At 45.5% G+C, this 18,988-nt stretch overlaps 1 long non-coding RNA gene across 1 annotated transcript in view; it reads left to right on the top strand.

Annotated features, from left to right (window-relative positions):
* Positions 1 to 457: 457 nt before the first annotated feature.
* Positions 458 to 18,988, top strand: part of LOC115456619 — a 79,232-nt gene continuing 60,701 nt past the window's right edge. The window contains exon 1 of the long non-coding RNA XR_003939896.1: positions 458 to 564. This is a non-coding gene — a long non-coding RNA (uncharacterized LOC115456619). The remainder of the gene's footprint in view (positions 565 to 18,988) is intronic.

Genomic DNA, 18,988 nt, shown 5'->3' with positions numbered 1-18,988 from the left:
ACTTCAAAGGTCTTACGTTCTTGTATGGTTTTAAAGTTACCTTTCAGGATTCTCACTGTGAAGGATAAATTACATATTACTAACAATAGCTCCGCAAGTTCATTTTTCAGTTCTATCAGTACTCTGGGATGAATACCATCCAGTCCAGGAGATTTGCTACTCTTCAGTTTGTAGAACTGCCCCATTACATCCTCCAGTTTCTTGGTTTATCTTATTTAAGCCATATGTTTAGATTGCTGTTGTTTGCAGTTCATTTTTAAATTAATTTTGAGATTTTGTATTAGGTTATTACTTTTTGATAGTTGCATGTTGTATTTTTACTTTGCTTTGAACTAGGTTTTATCTGTGCAAAGGCAGAATATAAACTATGAATTGAACTAAAGTAAACCAACTTTTCTTGCCACGTGCTTACATATAAGTTTTTTCTAACTTCTCTCTTGTTCTCCAACGGCAGGCTTGTCTTATTATGACAGAGTATGATAAAGCACGTGACTTCCTTATTGCAGCCCAGAAAGTGCAGCCTTATAACCAGGACATTAATAACGAGCTGAAGAAACTAGCAGGGTATGTAAATACCACTTGCACTACATGGGGAAGCGGGAATGGTGTGGCTTTCCTGGTCCTCCACATTGTGAGGTGAAGGAGTTGAGGTAGTTGCACAGTATTTCCACCTCTCCTGGTACAGAATTTAAAGGCAGGGATATGGAAATATACAAAATACAATGCTTCCTCTCTCCTGGCACTGCCCGAGGTTTGGTGGTGGAAGTGTAGGTAGTACAGCACTGGAGTAGATAATGGGAAATAGCCTGTTGGTTGTTCTCGAAGACTGGGAGTGAATACCATTGATCTAGTCTGTCCAGTAAGATGGTTAGGATTGTAGCTCCAGCTCTGTGCAGGTTGCCCTCTATCTTCGTAGTAGCACAAAGGCTTTGCAGGGAGACTCCCTGTTGCTACTTTTCGTTTTTTATGGCATTTAAACCACTGAGTACTCCTAACTCCCTGGGCTATATATTTAGCCCTTGAAAATCAAAAGATCAGAGAGAAATTATTAGGAAATAATCCACAAACATCAAAACACAATCCTACCCGGTATTCGATGTGGGATCCAGACTGTACAGTTACTGAAAACGAATCAAAAACACAACAAAGTGGAGAAAAAGACCTCGGTCAAAAAGGTGTACTGATATTTGCAGCAAAACACTGTCCAAACTGGGCTCTCAATCATCAGTCAAGAAAAAAACTCCACTGCATGTTAACCCCTGGATTCTAAATAAGTCAAGTAAATTTACGCGTGCAAATCAGTGCGCATTGACAATTTGCACGCACAAATTAATTGATTAATGAGCCAATAATTGGCTGCTAACAGCCAATTTTGTTAATTGGGATATACACGCTCATTGTATTCTGTAATAATGAGTTCAGAAATCCTATAGCGTGCAAATACAAAGGGGCATGGCCAGGAGCATTCCTAGAATTTACGCACATTTTTACAGAGTAGATCTGATCAGTACCTAACTTAAGGAGCTGGCATTTACATGTGCTTTCAGCAGGCATAATTGCCAGCACCTTAAGTTAGGCACTGTTTATGTGCTTAGCCACTATTCTCCGAGGACAAGCAGGCTGCTTGTTCTCACTGATGGGTCGGCATCCACGGCGGCCTGGAAACGGCAATTTTTCTCAGAAAAAATAGGCAAAGCTTTGCCAGAGCCTTCTGGAACGCGGGGTGCACGCACCGCGCATGCACGGCCATCTTCCCTTGCTGCACGCGTGAGTCCCCACTCAGTTTTTTCTTTTCCGCAGTTGGAGAGTGGCTGCTTGTCGGTCTCTCTCCGTTCGGCCTGAAGAAAGAGCCTTCCATTTTTGCTAGAGGTTTTTCCTCTTTGTGATCTTTCTCCTTTTCTTTTTCTCCCTTGTGTTAAAAAGAACAAAAACAAAGTTTTACCTTGGTCCCCTTAAGTTTACTTTCGCTTCCGTTGCGGCCCTCTTTTTTTGTGTCATTGTCGGCACAATCGCAAATTTTGATCTCGCTGCCGCTATTTTTCCGTCCATGTCATCGAGGACTCCCAGCGGCTTCAAGAAGTGTACTCGGTGCAACTGGACGATCTCAGGTACCAACCCCCACACGTGGTGTCTTCAGTGCCTTGGGCCCGACCATCGCCCAGACGCATGTAAGTTGTGTCTTAGCTTAAAAAAGCGGGCACAGGCGTCAAGACAAGCTCAATGGGACCGACTTTTTGGAGCTTCGTCTGGTTCTTCGGCGTCGACGTTGACATCGGTACCAAGGTCGGCGGCGTCTATATCGGCACTGGAGATGGCATCGACTTCTGGAGCACAGGTAATGGCTGTCCAGAGACCACACGCTGGGAGCAGTGAGCCATCAAGTGGGTCTCCACCTGCCTCGGAGACTCCTGCTGCGCAGGCCCCACGGGACCGACCACTCTCGGACCCGACCCCGAGGAGGCGTGTGGATTTCACGTCCTCATCGGTATCGAGTATCGATGACGTGCTTCGAGCGAAGGCGAAGAAGCATCGTCATCAGTCTCCTTCTAAGCACGGTACCGGGAGCTCCGGGGTGTCGAAGGATTCGGCACCTGTGAAGCGCCGACGCCGGGAGGATCACTCACCCTCCATTCAGGAGGTGTCGGTCTTCGGGCAGCCCGGTACCGCCTCCTCGACCTCAACAGATTTTGGACCCGATTCCTGTACCGACCCCGCAGCCTTGCTCGACAGTGACTCTGGACAAGCGCATCCGAGCCATTCTTCCAGGTGTGCTGGAGGGGTTGCTGCATCAGCCTGTTCCGGTGCCGGGGGTGCATGCGCCCTCGGTACCGTCGATGGAAGCAGCAGCTGGCTCGAGGCCTGTGGTGAGGTCCCCGATGCCGGTGCCGCCTGTGGCATTGGCGTCGGCTGCCACCCAGGTCGACTCCTCGTCGACATCGCTGGAGGGAGCTTTATCGCTGCTGGAATGGGAGTCAACTTCTCGGCAACGCCATCGAGGACATGGTTCCTCGGCGTCGAGATGGGCCAGGTTTCGGACTGCAGTTAGAGAACTCATGTCCGATACCGAGGAGGATGCCTCGTGGGATGAAGGAGAAGATCTCAAGTATTTCTCGTCCGAGGAGTCTTGTGGTCTTCCTTCTGAACCCACTCCTTCGCCAGAAAGAAAGCTTTCTCCTCCGGACAGTCTTTCTTTCTCTTCATTTGTCCAGGAAATATCTGTGGCTATTCCCTTCCCTCTGGTATCTGAGGATGAGTCCAGGACTGAGATGCTCGAGGTCCTTGACTATTCTTCGCCACCTAAGGAATCATCTGCTGTTCCTTTGCACAATGTCCTGAAAGAGACACTTCTAAGGAACTGGATGAAACCATTAAGTAATCCCATCATTCCCAAAAGAGCTGAGTCCCAATATCGGATTCACGGAGAACCTGAGTTGATGAAGTCGCAGTTACCTTACGACTCTATGGTTGTGGATGCCGCTCTCAAGAGAGCCAGGAGTTCTAGAGATTTTGCCTCGGCGCCCCCGGGATGGGAATCTAGAACCCTGGACTCTTTTGGTTGTCCTCTATGCTCGTGTCCAAGATTCAGTCAAACCAGCTCTACATGAGCATCACATGCAGAACAATGTGAAGCAACTGGCGGACTTGGTGGACAAGCTCCTTCCGGGGCAGGCCAAGCCTTTTCAGGAGGTGGTCAGGCAGCTGAAGGCGTGTCGTAAATTCCTGTCCAGGGGTGCTTATGACTGTTTTGATGTTGCATCCAGAATCACTGCTCAAGGTATAGTGATGCGCAGACTCTCATGGCTGCATGCCTCTGACCTGGACAATCAAGTCCAGCAGCGGATTGCAGATGTCCCTTGTCGGGGGGATAATATTTTTGGTTAGAAAGTCGAGCAGGTGGCCGATCAGCTCCACCAGCGGGAAACCGCTATGGACAATCTCTCCCGCCGGGCGCCTTCAGCTTCTACCTCATCAGGTAGATGATTTTTCTGGGGAAGGAGGATTGCTCCCTATGCCTACAATAAGTGTAGGTACAATACTCTTTCCCGACAGCCTTCTCAGGCTCAGCCCCAGTGCGCTCATTCTCGTCAACAGCGTGCGCCCAAACAGGCCCCTGCAGCTCCCTAGCAAAAGCAAGGGATGAACTTTTGACTGGCTCCAGATGAGCATAGCCGCTATGAAAGTGTCTGTGCCGGATGATCTGCCGGTCGGGGGGAGGTTAAAATATTTTCACCAAAGGTGGCCTCTCATAACCTCTGACCGGTGGGTTCTCCAAGTAGTCCGGCTCGGATACTCCCTCAATTTGATCTCCAGACCTCCAAATTGCCCATCGGGAGCTTAGTCCTTCAGCTTCCAGCACAGGCAGGTACTTGCAGAGGAACTCTCCGCCCTTCTCAGCACCAATGCGGTTGAGCCCGTTCCACCGGGGCAAGAAGGGCTGGGATTCTATTCCAGGTACTTCCTTGTGGAAAAGAAAACAGGGGGGATGCGTCCCATCCTAGACCTAAGGGCCCTGAACAAATTCCTGGTCCCATGATTGAAGAAAACAATTGGCTATGCTCTCTGGACTTAAAGGATGCTTATACTCGCATCCCGATACTTCCAGCTCACAGAAGGTATCTTCGATTCTGTCTGGGAGCGCAGCTCTTCCAGTATTGTGTTCTGCCCTTTGGTCTTGCGTCTACGCCCAGGGTATTTACAAAATGCCTGGCAGTAGTTGCAGCGTCGCTACGCAGACTGGGAGGCAATGTGTTCTCTTATCTCAACGGTTGGCTGGTGAAGAACACCTCAGAGGCAGGAGCTCTACAGTCCATGCAGATGACTATTCAACTGTTGGAGCTACTCGGGTTTGTTATAAATTACCCCAAGTCCCATCTTCTCCCTGTTCAAAGACTGGAATTTATTGGAGCTCTGCTGGATTTACAGACGGCTTGCGCCTATCTCCCCGAGACGAGAGCAGACAATCTTCTGTCTCTAGTTTCCATGGCCAAAGCGTCTCAGTGGATCACAGCTTGGCAGATGTTGAGACTTCTAGGCCATATGGCCTCCACAGTTCATGTGTGACGCCTATGGCCCGTCTTCATATGAGATCTACTCAATGGACCCTAGCTTCCAAGAGGTATCAGGCTGCTGGGAATCTAGAGGATGTAATCCAGCTGTCCACCGAATTTCGCAATTCCCTTCAGTGGTGGACAATTCGATCCAATTTGACCTTGGGACATCCCTTTCAAATTCCTCAGCCTCAAAAAGTACTGTCAACGAATGCATCCCTCCTGGGGTGGGGAGCTCATGTAGATGGGCTTCACACTCAAGGAGTTTGGTCCCTTCAGGAAAAAGGTCTTCAGATCAATCTCCTGGAGTTGCGAGCGGTCTGGAACGCTCTAAAGGTTTTCAGAGATCGGCTGTCCAATCAAATTATTCAAATTCAGACGGACAATCAGGTTGTCATGTACTACATCAATAAGCAGGGGGGTACCGGATCTCGCCCCCTGTGTTGGGAAGCCGTCCAGATGTGGCTTTGGGCTCGCTGTCATGGCATGCTTCTCCAAGCCACGTATCTGGCAGGCGTAAACAACAGTCTGGCCGACAGGTTGAGCAGGATTATGCAACCTCACGAGTGGTTGCTCAACTCGGGCGTGGTTCGCAAGATCTTCCAAGCGTGGGGCACCCCCTTGGTGGATCTTTTTGCCACTCAGATCATTCACAAGGTCCCTCAGTTCTGTTCCAGGCTTCGGGCCCACGACAGACTAGCGTCAGATGCCTTTCTCCTGCATTGGGGGAAGGACCTTCTGTATGCATATCCTCCCATACCTCTGGTGGGGAAGACTTTGCTGAAACTCAAGCAAGACTGCGGAACCATGATTCTGATTGCTCCCTTTTGGCCGCGTCAGACTTGGTTCCCTCTTCTTCTGGAGTTGTCCTTCGAAGAACTGTGGGGATTGGAGTGTTTTCCAACCCTCATTACTCAGAACGAGGGGGCGCTTCTGCATCCCAACCTCCAGTCTCTGGCTCTCATGGCCTGGATGTTGAGAGCGTAGACTTCGCCTCCATGGGTCTTTCTGAGGGTGTCTCCCGAGTCTTGCTTGCTTCCAGGAAAGACTCCACGAAGAGGTGTTACTCTTTTAAATGGAGGAGGTTTGCCCTCTGGTGTGACAGCAAGGCCCTAGATCCTCGCTCTGGTCCTATACAGACCCTGCTTGTGAATACCTTCTATACTTGTCAGAGTCTGGTCTCAAGACCAGCTCCATAAGAGTTCATCTTAGTGCGATTAGTGCCTTTCATTATCATGTAGAGGGTAAGCCTATCTCTGGACAGCCTTTAGTTGTTTGCTTTATGAGAGGTTTGCTTTTGTCAAAGCCCCCTGTCAAACCTCCTACGGTGTCATGGGATCTCAACGTCGGTCTCACCCAGCTGATGAAACCTCCTTTTGAGCCACTGAATTCCTGGAAGGTGATTTTCTTCGTGGCTGTTACTTCAGCTTGTAGAGTCAGTGAGCTTCAAGCCTTGGTAGTGCAAGCACCCTATCTCAAGTTTCATCACAACAGAGTTGTCCTCCGCACGCACCCTAAGTTCTTGCCGAAGGTGGTGTCGGAGTTCCATCTGAACCAGTCAATTGTCTTGCCAACATTTTTTCCCCGTCCTCATATCCGCCCTGCTGAACGTCAGTTGCACACCTTGGACTGCAAGAGAGCATTGGCCTTTTATATGGAGCGGACAAGCCCCTTCATACAGTCCGCCCAAATGTTTGTTTCTTTTGATCCCAACAGAAGGGGAGTTGCTGTTGGGAAACGCACCGTTTCCAATTGGCTACATCTGTTAAAAGACAATAGCACTCACCAAGTAGCCACCCTTTTCCGAATCTCCCCTCCGCAAATTTTTGCCCAAGCGGACTGTTTGCCAGGATATGAGTCATGGTAGCTTCCAGGAAAATGTGACATAACATCAAGGATCCTCACGTTTGGATTGCAGACCACCTGGACATTCAGGGAGCATCCCATGTTGCGGTTGCGGTACTGGATTTCTTGATCCAGTGGTGGAGTTAATGCAACATGGGTGCAGTCAATGGCCCCCAGGACTTTAGGCGTGCCAGAGATCTTGAAAAAGTCCTGTTTAATCTTCCTCTTCCCCTGCAGGGTATCAAACATGCTAGCGAACACGTCTTGTCAGGGTCCGCAGAACCTCAAAAAAGGGGAGCAAGATTAGACTATAGAACTATTTACATGGGCCTCCAAAGTCACCCATCTCCAGTTACCACTGCCAGACAGAAGTTCAAATGTAGAGCAAAAAGGGGGGGGGGGTCATAATGTATGCGATCTATTTCTGTGTCTCTTTCTTTCTTTCACTATCTAAACCCTATATTCTCTGTTGTCCAACCAAAACCTCAACTCATATTAGACATATGGCCAAGGAGGTCAACAGTCCAAAAAATAAAAATAAGTGCATAGCACAACAATGGGAATAAGAAAAAGGGGAGAGAGAATGGGGGTGGGGGCTGGCACTATGGAGTGGTAGGGCTAGAAGAGGAGGGGAAAGAGAATATGGGATGGGGGGACAGATAAGATAACTACTACCTGGGCTAGATGTCTTGAAACTGTAGACTGGTCCATACCACTGTTACTCCCTATCACATGCTGGAATGTCCCTGTGGCATGGAACTGCAGGACAATCGGCAGTTTCACCAGGCCAGGTACTGCATAAGATCTCGAAGTGGGTGGGTCAACATCAATTCGTATCTCATATAGATCATATATAGCTGTTTGGGTCAGGCGGTAATCATCCACGACTTTCCTGTCCGACATATCTTCCAAGGCCACCTGAGGACGGAACACACAGGGGTGGGACCGGGCAGGGGGTGAGTGCGCAGGTCGCCCCGGCTCCCATGGCTTGTCAGCTTTACTGTCTTCTATAAAGTCCATTTGCGCCAGGTAGAATCCACCATCCATTTCCCGGTTGCAGCAAGACACGTCTAAGACAAATGCACAAGTAGCATGCTCAGGTTTGTACATGCATGCTTGCTGCATGGCACTTTTTTATGATGCGAAACCTTCCCAGTCTTCTTTGGCGCAACCTCTATTGCCATGTCATATGCATGCACCCACACAGCCGATGCAAGAAAACAGGAGACGGGATGACATAAAAAAGATGAAGCCAATTAAGTTAGTCTATGTTTTCCCTTCCCCATGCAGCTGTCATCTAGCACACTCAAAACAGCAAGCAAAACCTATGAGCTGCTACATCTTCATTGTCGTACTTCGTTAGTAGCATTTTTATTTAATCTCACCTATATTTTCAAACATGCTGGCTTGTGTAGCATATGGATGTACACAGAGGAAGTATTGGTTTCATCAGTTAGAGTACTCATTTGTTCTACACTTTAAATCATAGGTCACGGAGGGCTGGAGATGTTTTCGCCTAGCCAAGGGCCACTGAAACAGACATCATGTTACGAGAATCAGATATTTAAGAAATAGATGTACTATTTATAAGTAGAATTTGAAAAAAACATTATTTAGGTTGAAACATCTTTTTTTCCTGTACCTACATCAAAAGAAAAAGATAGCATATGGGAACTTGTTCCTTTTTGTTTTGTGGAATGCAGTGGTATATTATAGAAATGCACTTGCTTTTCTTTGTTACTTCTGTTTAACAGATATGTATTGAATAATGAGGTCGGGGCTTCCTTCATACAAAATGTTTGTCCAGAGGCAGTCTGCATTGTCATTGAAAACCGTACCACCCCTCATAATTTTAGCCACTGAAATTGTAACCAGTTTCCTCTCTACTTCAACAATGGCTTACATTTGGATCACACAAAGAACACACATTCTGAACGTTTTAAACAAGAATTTTACTTTAAAAAAACAAGCTGGGGAAATATATACACGGTAGGAATATATACAGGGGGTGGGTGGTTTTAAAGGATATTTGGGGTGGGAGTGTGGATTGGAGGGTCGGGGTTCACTATGGGGGGGGGGGGGGGGGGGGGGGGAGCAAGGGGCTTGGAGATGGGAACCCTGGGGAGGAGAGAAGGTCATGGGTGTGGCACAGCTGGGCCTGTATGGGAGAAGAGATACTCGAGCACCTGGGACAGGTTCTCGAGTGTTTCCCCTCCCACATGCATCAGCTGTGCTGCCTCCATCAACTCCTCTCCGCTAAGATCTGGGTGGGGGAGAGGTATGGGGGAGGATGCATGGTCTACAAGGGTGGGGGTGGAAGCAATAAGAGATGTGGATCTGTGGACAAGGGTGGGTGTGGAATGGATGGAGGAGGTGCTATGGTCGACTAGAGTGGAGGGGGGGGTGAGAGGTGATATCCTCCCCTGGTCCACACCACCTGCAAGTAAGAAGAAGACCTGTCAGACAGCTTCTGCACAGACCGCCTCAGACATGCACACACCAATGTAGGCAGTACCTGTGCAACTCACCATGGACAAGTATGTCCTTAAAGCGTGCCAGGATCGGGGTTACTTCTTCAGAGGTGCCCCTGACAAGGCTGTGCATGGGAGGGAGAGTGGTTCCAGGTGGGGGCAGGATGGACAGTCTGAGGGGGAGCATGGGTTGGAGAGGAGGTGCCCAGAGGGATGTTGGGAGGTGAGGTGGGTGGGGAGGGGGAAGCAAGAGTGCGTGGCTCTAGGGGTGAGGTAGGGGGGCTTATCTCAGGGTGGGGTGAGGGTTGTGCGGGGCCAGACTTGGGTGCAGGCAGGTGGTTTTTCGGGGTTTCTTGGGGAAAAGGGGGGTCGAGATGGAGGAGAAAGTAAGATCAGGGATGCAGACCAGGGGCAGGACCTGAATGGGAGGGAGGAGCAACACCTGCCAGGGACCCTTCCTCATCATCAGCATCAATAATCCTCCTCCTCCTCCTCTTCTAAAGATACTTCTGTAGAAAGACAAGAGGGAAACTGTCACAACCCCTTAGCATTCAGGTCACTAGTAGTAGTTAACCCCATGGCCAACCAATGAGTACCCGGGCTGTTGTCGAGGTACGTGTGAACCTCCTGGAGCCATGCTCTATTATTTTTTCAGAGCGCGCTGGCACACTTCTTCAGTTCCTCCTCCCCTACTGGGAGAAGAGGCGCTTTTTCATTGGTGATGATGAGCTGTGCCAGTCACAGCACATCCATGTTGGAGAAGTTCGACTTCTGACCGCGGGACCCTACTGCGAAGCTATCCCTTCTCCAACACATGTGCACGCACGCACAAATAACACATCGATGACAGCACTTATGCACGCACTTTATGAACGTTCTATGTTATGTTGGCAGCAGATGACAGCTCCAAAGCTACCAACAGCTTCTGACCACCCGTAAAATGTATCACATTAAAGGTGTGTGGTCCTTTGTGTGCATTGCCTGTAAACGTCTGTGCATCATGCATTGCGATCATTTGAATGAGAAACAGCTAATTGGCATACATTTGCATTGCATTTTCATTGTGTGCTTGCGAGTGTGGTAAACTGGTTGCTGGAACCCTTTGCGCATTTATAGATTATTGTGATCGCTAAATCGTCTGGAACGGTTGAAAATGATCGTTGCCAGCCCAGTAAGTTTTGTGCATCGGGGCCTGAATTTGAGCTCCTGGGCCAATCGGAGCCCAGAACAACATTTGTAAAAAGTAACTGGCCACATCAGTGTGGGTTATTTTCTCTTTGCGTTAAACTAAAGAAGGAATATTTCTCTATAACATAAAACATGCTGGCCAAACTAGAGAAATACACTTCAAGAAATAATACATTTTACAGGCTTACAAACCCACTGTTTTGTCACACTCCCATTCTTGGTTATCCTGTCTGAGTCTCTCATATTTCATGGCATGTCTCAGGGCTCTTGTTGTCTCCTCTTGCTCTTATGATGACATTTCAATTTTCATGTCTGAATTGGGCGTTCTTTGCCACCAGGTCAGTCAGTAGTCATTCTGTTTAGACCCCATTGGTCTCCTTCTTTTATTCTCAACAAAGGGTGATTCTTCAGTTTGCTTCTGGATTTTCCTGGTTGTCACAGATGTAGACAGGGAAAAGCACAGTGGTTTTTCAACAGTGTTTTTTTTTTTTTAGCTCATGATAGCTTTCTAATTATATTCTCTTCTCTGGATATTCAACTTCTCCAGGACTTCTATTGTAGTTACAATATTCCCTTCATAGATGTGCTTTTGACTTGGGCTGTTGCCTTCAAGGACCCATTCAAGAAAGTCACAAGTTGTTTGTTTTTTGCTTTACACATCCCTAGTCTATCAGTGCTATTTTCTGTTATTCCTGCTTATCGTGGGACTTGCTTCCTTCTCTTCCATATCCTTTGTCTTTCCAGAGTCCTCCTGATTGGTCTTGGTTCTTTCTACTGGGTTCTGATCGAAGGGATCTCTATGGCTATTCCAGTTTATTGCTTCTTTTTTTTTTTTTTTTTTTCAATCTTTTAGTCCCACCATATGTTGAGGACAGTGCTTTGCTACATCCCATTGGTATGGACTGGTCTGATAGGATACTATGGAAGGGAAAGTTATGTCTTACCTGATAGTTTTGTTTCCTTTAATCTTGTCAGACCAGTCCACAATCCCTCCCTGGTTGATATGATTACAAGCTATATTTTTCAGAAATCACTGATTCTGCTTTTAAGTTTTCCTAACCTATTGTATGTCACATGTATCTTGACAGTGAAATATCTACATGCTGCAATGGCTGGCAAGGTTATGACCTGATTTAGACATTTGATCTCAAAGTTTCAATATTGGCCATCAAGCAGATTTTGAGTACCATTGCTTGGCTGTTTGAAATACTGAATATTCTATGCTGCACAAGTACCCTTAAGGGGTGAATCACTTGAACTACTTTTATTCTTTGTCTCCATCTGCTGGTAGATGGACACAACCCATTGGTCTGGACTTGTGTGATAGGACTAAAGGAAAGAAAGTTATCAGATAAGACATAACTTTTCCTTCTGTTTAAAAAGAAAGCGTTAAAATCATTTGTTTATTTAGGCTTACTATATCACGTTATATGGGGAGCATGTCAAAATTGTTTATAACATATAAAATACATTTTAAAAGACTGAAAAGAACTCTATAATATCAATAAGAAAGAATACACTCACTCAAAACACATATTCCATTTCATTTGTTTCTGTGTTTGGACCTTGGAATAGTGACTCCAGGCCTACCTGTAACATAGCATTCTTCAGATAAAAATAAACAAATAAATGATGGCTTAAAAAAAATACAAGACTCCTTTTAGTTCTAGCTTTCAAACGCAGTCTAAAACAGGTGTGTTTTTAAAGCTGAAATGATTACTCATAGCTGGCTATGAAGTTTTAATAAGAGAAAATTCCTATTCAGAAAAGCACAATTAAGGTGGTACGTCTCATTCACTAGATACTTTGTAGACATTACATCATCACTGTACTGGACAATCCATGGGATCATAATCTGAAAAGAATTCTTGAGAATTTAAGTTATGATTACTTGGAACATTCCCATTCCAACAGATAAAAAACTGGATGCAAAAATAAAGGCATAAGTAGTGGAGGAGAAACAAGAAATGTAGTGATAAAGAGGTGTTAGACCCAAGTGATTATTCTGTGAGTCATGGTGGATGCGGACCTTGGCGTGCTGCAGTCTGCTTCTTAGTGTTCCAGCAACCACTTTGGAGTCTCACGGATCTGAATCATTCTTAGGCTTTGCTCCAGCTTCAGATACTGCAGCAGTTTCTGCTTCATGGTCCCTTTTGTCTACTGCTTCCGCTGGTTTTCCCCTTTTCCCCAGAAAAAACAGTGTCTCATACTCACCTCCCAACATAACACAAAAAGCTACAACACCATAATCACACCATACTGCTCTCTTCCAGTCTCACAAAACTTGAAAATTCTGGGAGTCACCATTGATCGAAACCTCACTCTTGACACCCACGTGAAAAACACAACGAAAAAGATGTTCTACACCATGTGGAAACTTAAAAGAGTAAAACCTTTCTTCCCGAGATACATCTTCCGCACCCTGGTACAGTCAATGGTAATAAGTCAACTGGACTACTGCAATGCACTATACGCTGGATGCAAAGAACAGATAATAAAAAAACTCCAAACTGCCCAGAATACGGCCGCCAGACTCATATTTGTCAAAACTAAATATGAAAGTGCAAAAACACTAAGAGAGAAGCTTCACTGGCTCCCACTTAAGGAACGCATTGCGTTCAAGATCTGCACAATTGTACACAAAATCATTCATGCAGATGCCCCGATCTACATGCTAAACCTTGTGGACCTACCTCCCAGAAACGCCACAAGATCATCCCGCAAATTTCTCAACCTACACTACCCTAGCTGCAAAGGTCTCAAGTACAAGCAGATGCACGCCACCACCTTCTCTTACATGAGCACGCAGATATGGAATGCATTGCCCACAGACCTGAAAGCAACCAACGAAATAACCATCTTTCGAAAGTCTCTAAAAACATTCTTCTTCAACAAGGCCTACAATGAGAACATATAACCTCACTAAGTCATCTCACCAGTCCAATCAATCATGAAAACCCACCTCTATAACTAACCTAATCACTCTCTTCCTTCTTCCCCCTTCCCTCCGGTACACTGTACCAACCATATCTGTTTCCCTGATATGATAACGTTAACAAATCTATGTAAGCCACATTGAGCCTGCAAATAGGTGGGGGAATGTGGGATGCAAATGCAATAAATAATAATAATAATAATATTGCTCCTTCATCAAGCCTTTTTGCTGCAGCACTCTCAGGATTCAGGAGGGAGTGCTCAGGGGCCTTCAGCTACTATTTTCCTTTTGGAATCTGTGAAGAGAAGGCACTTGTAGTTGCCTGCGGAACTATTGTTAGTAATATGTAATTTATCTTTAAAATCAACCATGGTACCAGAAGATTGGAGGGTAGCCAATGTAATGCAGATTTTTAAAAAAGGTTCCAGGGAGATCCGATAAATTATGGATCGGTGATTCTGATGTTGGTGCTGGGCAAAATGGTAGAGACAATTATAAAGAATAAGATTACAGAGCATATTCAAAAGCCAACACGGATTTAGTAAAGGGAAATCTTGCCTCATCAATCTATTACATTTCTTTGAAGGGGTGAACAAACATGGATAAAAGTGAGCCAGTCAATATTGTGTATCTGGATTTTCAAAAGGAGTTTGACAAAGTACCTCATGGATAAATGTAACATCAGGGCACGCTAGGGAGGTAAAATTCCTTGACGAAATCAAGGACTGCTTTATGGAGCAGCTGGTACAGGAGCCGACGAGAGAAGGAAAAATTGTAGTGGAGCGCATGATCTGGTGGTAATAGTGCTGGGGACGCTTGATTACAGTGATCATAATATGATCGAATTTGATATAAGCTTTGAAGTAAGTATACATAGGAATCAAATACATTAGCATTTAACTTTAAAAAGGAGACTATGATAAAATGAGAACGGTGAGAGGCGCGGCTGCAAGGGTCAAAAATTTACATCAGGTATGGATGCTGTTCAAATACACCATCCTGGAAGCCTAGGCAAAATATATTTTGTGTATTAAAAAAGGAGGATGGAAGACCAAACGAAAGCCAGCATGGTTAAAAAGTGTGGTGAAGGAAGCTATTAGAGCTAAAAGAAAATCCTTCAGAAAATGGAAGAAGGAACAGACTGAAAGTAATAAGAAACAGCATAAGGCATGTCAAGTCAAATGCAAAGCGCTGATAAGGAAGGCTAAGAGGGACTTCAAAAAAAAGATTGTGTTGGAGGCAAAAACACATAGTAAAAATTTTTTTTAGGTATATTAAAAGCAGGAAGCTGGCAAAAGAATCAGGTGGACAGCTAGATGACCGAGGAGTAAAAGGTGTGATCAGGGAAGACAAAGCCGTAGCGGAGAAATTAAATAAATTCTTTGCTTCGGTCTTCACCGAGGAAGATTTGGAAGAGATATACAGGTGCCAGAAATGGTGTTCGAAGCTGACAAGTCGGAGAAATTGAATGAATTCCCTATAAACCAGGAGGATGTAATGGGGCAGTTCTACAAACTGAAGAGTAGCAAATCTCCTGGACCGGATGGTGTTCGTCCCAGAGTACTGATAGAACTAAAAAATGAACTTCCAGAGCTATTGTTAGTAATATGTAATTTATCCTTAAAATCGGGCATGGTACCGGGAGATTGGAGGGTGGCCAATGTAACGCCGATTTTTAAAAAAGGTTCCATGAGAGATCCGGGAAATTATAGACTGATGAGTCTGACGTCAGTGCCGGGCAAAATGGTAGAGACTATTATTAAGAACAAAATTACAGAACATATTCAGAAGCATGGATTAATGAGAGAAAGCCAACATGGATTTAGTGAAGGGAAATCTTGCCTCACCAATCTACTACATTTCTTTGAAGGGGTGACCAAACATGTGGATGGATAAAGGTGAGCTGGTTGATATTGTCTATCTGGATTTTCAGAAAGTGTTTCTGCAAAGTACCTCATGAAAGACTCCAGAGGAAATTGGAGAGTCGTGGGATAGGAGGTAGTGTTCTATTATGGATTAAAAACTGGTTAAAAGATAGTAGGGTTAAATGGTCAATATTCTCAATGGAGAAGGGTAGTTAGTGGGGTTCCCCAAGGGTCTGTACTGGGACTGCTGCTTTTTAACATATTTATAAATGACCCAGAGATAGGAGTAACTAGTGAGGTAATTAAATTTGCTAATGACACAAAGTTATTCAAAGTCGTTAAATCACGGGAGGATTGTGAAAATTACAAGAGGACCTTACGAGACTGGGAGACTGGGCGTCTAAATGGCAGATGACGTTTAATCTGAGCAAGTGCAAAGTGATGCATGTGGGAAAGAGGAACCTGAATTATAGCTACGTCATGCAAGGTTCCACATTAGGAGTCACAGACCAAGAAAGTGATCTAGGTGTCGTTGATGATGATACGTTGAAACCTTCTGCTCAGTGTGCTGCTGCGGCTAAGAAAGTAAATAGAATGTTAGGTATTATTAGGAAAGGAATGGAAGACAAAAATGAGGACGTTATAATGCCTTTGTATCGCTCCATGGTGTGACCGCACCTCGAATATTGTGTTCAATTCTGGTCGCCGCATCTCAAAAAAGATATAGTGGAATTAGAAAAGGTGCAGAGAAGGGTGTCGACAATGATAGAGGGAATGGGACGACTTATGAGGAAAGGATAAAGCGGCTAGGGCTCTTCAGCTTGGAGAAAAGGCGACTGAGGGGAGATATGATAGAGGTCTATAAAATAATGAGTGGAGTTGAACGGGTAGATGTGAAGCATCTGTTTATGCTAGGACTAGGGGGCATGCGATGATGCAACAAAGTAGTAAATTTTATGTTCAATGTTTTTTATTGAAGCCATTACAACTTTACAATGCCAACAAATAGCTGACCATTAATCACAGCAAGTTTAAGTTATACATAATCAGGTCTATTTGACATTATATAATACCTTTACTTTCAACAATAAGGAAGCTTTAACTTTTCTAATTTTCTAACACCTTCCCTCCTATATCCCCCCCTCCCTCCTCCCCCCTCCCTCCCTTCCATTGGAACACAGTCTGGTCTTCAGACCCCACATCGTCTCAGGATCTTTCAGGTTATTAAGATCATACCGTACTCTCCCGTCAACCTTCCCAGTATGTTAAAAGTTTAGCAGGTAGCTTCTTGCTGCTGGTGTTAGGGTTTGCCAGAATGCTGACCATCGCTTCTCAAATGACTTATGTTTCTTATTGTCCATCTGTGAGATTTCTAGTCTCTCCATTCTCATGAGTCGTATCATCTGGGCTCTCCATTGCTGCATGGTGGGGGCCTTCCTGGACAGCCACTCCTGCAAAATCACTTTTTTAGCCACAATAGTTGTTCGATTGATGTATTCTTTAAACCCTTTGGACGCCCTCTTAGTTAGTCTATAATGTCCAAATAATAGCTGGCAGTCCTGTATCCAGGTTATCCCCCACAGGGATGAATTTGTTTGTGAGAGTTGTCTCCAAAAGGTTTTGATGTATGGACAGGTCCAAAACATATGACCTAGTGTTGCGCCTACTTTGTTGCATTTTGGGCATTCCCCAGCCGGGGATAACCCCATGTGGAAAGCCCTTCTTGGTGATATATACAAGCGTAACGCAAATTTATATTGTAATTCCCAACACCAGGTGAAGTTAGTTTGTTTCTTCATTTTTAGTACATGTTCCTGAAAAATATGGGTTGGCACAACGGTGCCCAACTCCGATAACCACTCTTTTGCCAATCTCTCATAGGCCAACTCAGAGGATGTATCGCGTACTACTACTACTACTACTACTTAGCATTTCTATAGCGCTGCCAGGGTTACACAGCGCTGTACAAGTTTAAACATGGGGAAGGACAGTCCCTGCTCAAGAGAGCTTACAATCTAAAGGTAAAAACTATGTAGTCAGTGTAGGTATCAGGAATGGGAAGGTGGTTAGGCGCCAAAAGCAAGGGACAAGAGATGGGCCTTGAGTAAGGACTTGAAAATGGGCAGGGAGGGCGCATGGCGTATGGGCTCAGGAAGTCTGTTCCAGGCATAAGGTGATGCGAGGCAGAAGGGGCGGAGTCTAGAGTTAGCGGTGGTGGAGAAGGGTACATAAAGGAGTGATTTGTCCTGAGAGCGGAGGTTACGGGTGGGAACATACGGGGAGAGGAGGGTAGAGAGGTAATGGGGGGCTGCAGATTGAGTGCACTTGAAGGTCAATAGGAGAAGCTTGAACTGTATACGGTAGCGGATCGGGAGCCAGTATGTGCCTATGGTGAAAGGAAAGTGGGATTTTCTCCTCAAGACCCTTCACTGGCTCCCTATCCGTTTTCGCATCCTGTTCAAACTTCTTCTACTAACCTATAAATGTATTCACTCTGCTGCTCCCCAGTATCTCTCCACACTCGTCCTTCCCTACACCCCTTCCCTACGGCCCTTCCCGTGCACTCCGCTCCATGGATAAATCCTTCTTATCTGTTCCCTTCTCCACTACTGCCAACTCCAGACTTCGCGCCTTCTGTCTCGCTGCACCCTACGCCTGGAATAAACTTCCTGAGCCCCTACGTCTTGCCCCATCCTTGGCCACCTTTAAATCTAGACTGAAAGCCCACCTCTTTAACATTGCTTTTGACTCGTAACCACTTGTAACCACTCGCCTCCACCTACCCTCCTCTCTTCCTTCCCGTTCACATTAATTGATTTGATTTGCTTACTTTATTTATTTTTTGTCTATTAGATTGTAAGCTCTTTGAGCAGGGACTGTCTTCTATGTTTGTGCAGCGCTGCGTATGCCTTGTAGCGCTATAGAAATGCTAAATAGTAGTAGTAGTAGTAGTAGTAGTAGAATATGCTGAGGAGATTTCCTCCTGTACGTCCTCGGTCAGATTTTGCCATGCTAAACTGTCCACATAATGCTTCATTTGGCTGTAATGAAAGAAATCTGACTCTGGCAGAGAATATCTGGTTTGTAATTCTGGAAATGACTTTAGCGTGCCTTCCTCCGTCAGGATCTGAGAGATGTATTTAATTCCTTTCTTCTGCCATCGTTTAAAATTTTTATGTATCTCTCCTGGAGGAAAGGCCGGATTATCACAGATGGATATGAACGGCGTGGCTTTTGCCGAAAAAGTGTGTAGTTTGTAGACCCATCTCCAAACTTTCTGTGCTGTGGGTAATATTGACGTTTGTCTCAATTCATAGGGCATTGGTCTCTTTACCCTGTGTAACCAGCAACTGAAGTGTACTTTGCCGGTGAGTTCTAGTTCCAATGGCGTTACTGAAAAGTCTTGTGATGTTCGGAACCAGTCTGCAATATGTCGCATGCCGCTTGCGATTGTCATTTGTCGTAAGCTCAGGAGACCCAAGCCTCCATATTCCACTGGTATTTGCAATGTAGTTAAGGAGCATCTGGGTTTCTTTCCCCTCCAAAGAAATTTTTGGAGCTGTCTATTGAGCTGTTTTTCATCTTTGCCCTTTAGGTATAAGGGTAATACTTGGAAGACATAGAGCAAGCGTGGTG

The sequence above is a fragment of the Microcaecilia unicolor genome, chromosome 13 (assembly GCF_901765095.1).
Source record: "Microcaecilia unicolor chromosome 13, aMicUni1.1, whole genome shotgun sequence".
NCBI classification, from domain to species: domain Eukaryota; kingdom Metazoa; phylum Chordata; class Amphibia; order Gymnophiona; family Siphonopidae; genus Microcaecilia; species Microcaecilia unicolor.
This window is presented reverse-complemented; position numbering and strand designations above follow the sequence as displayed.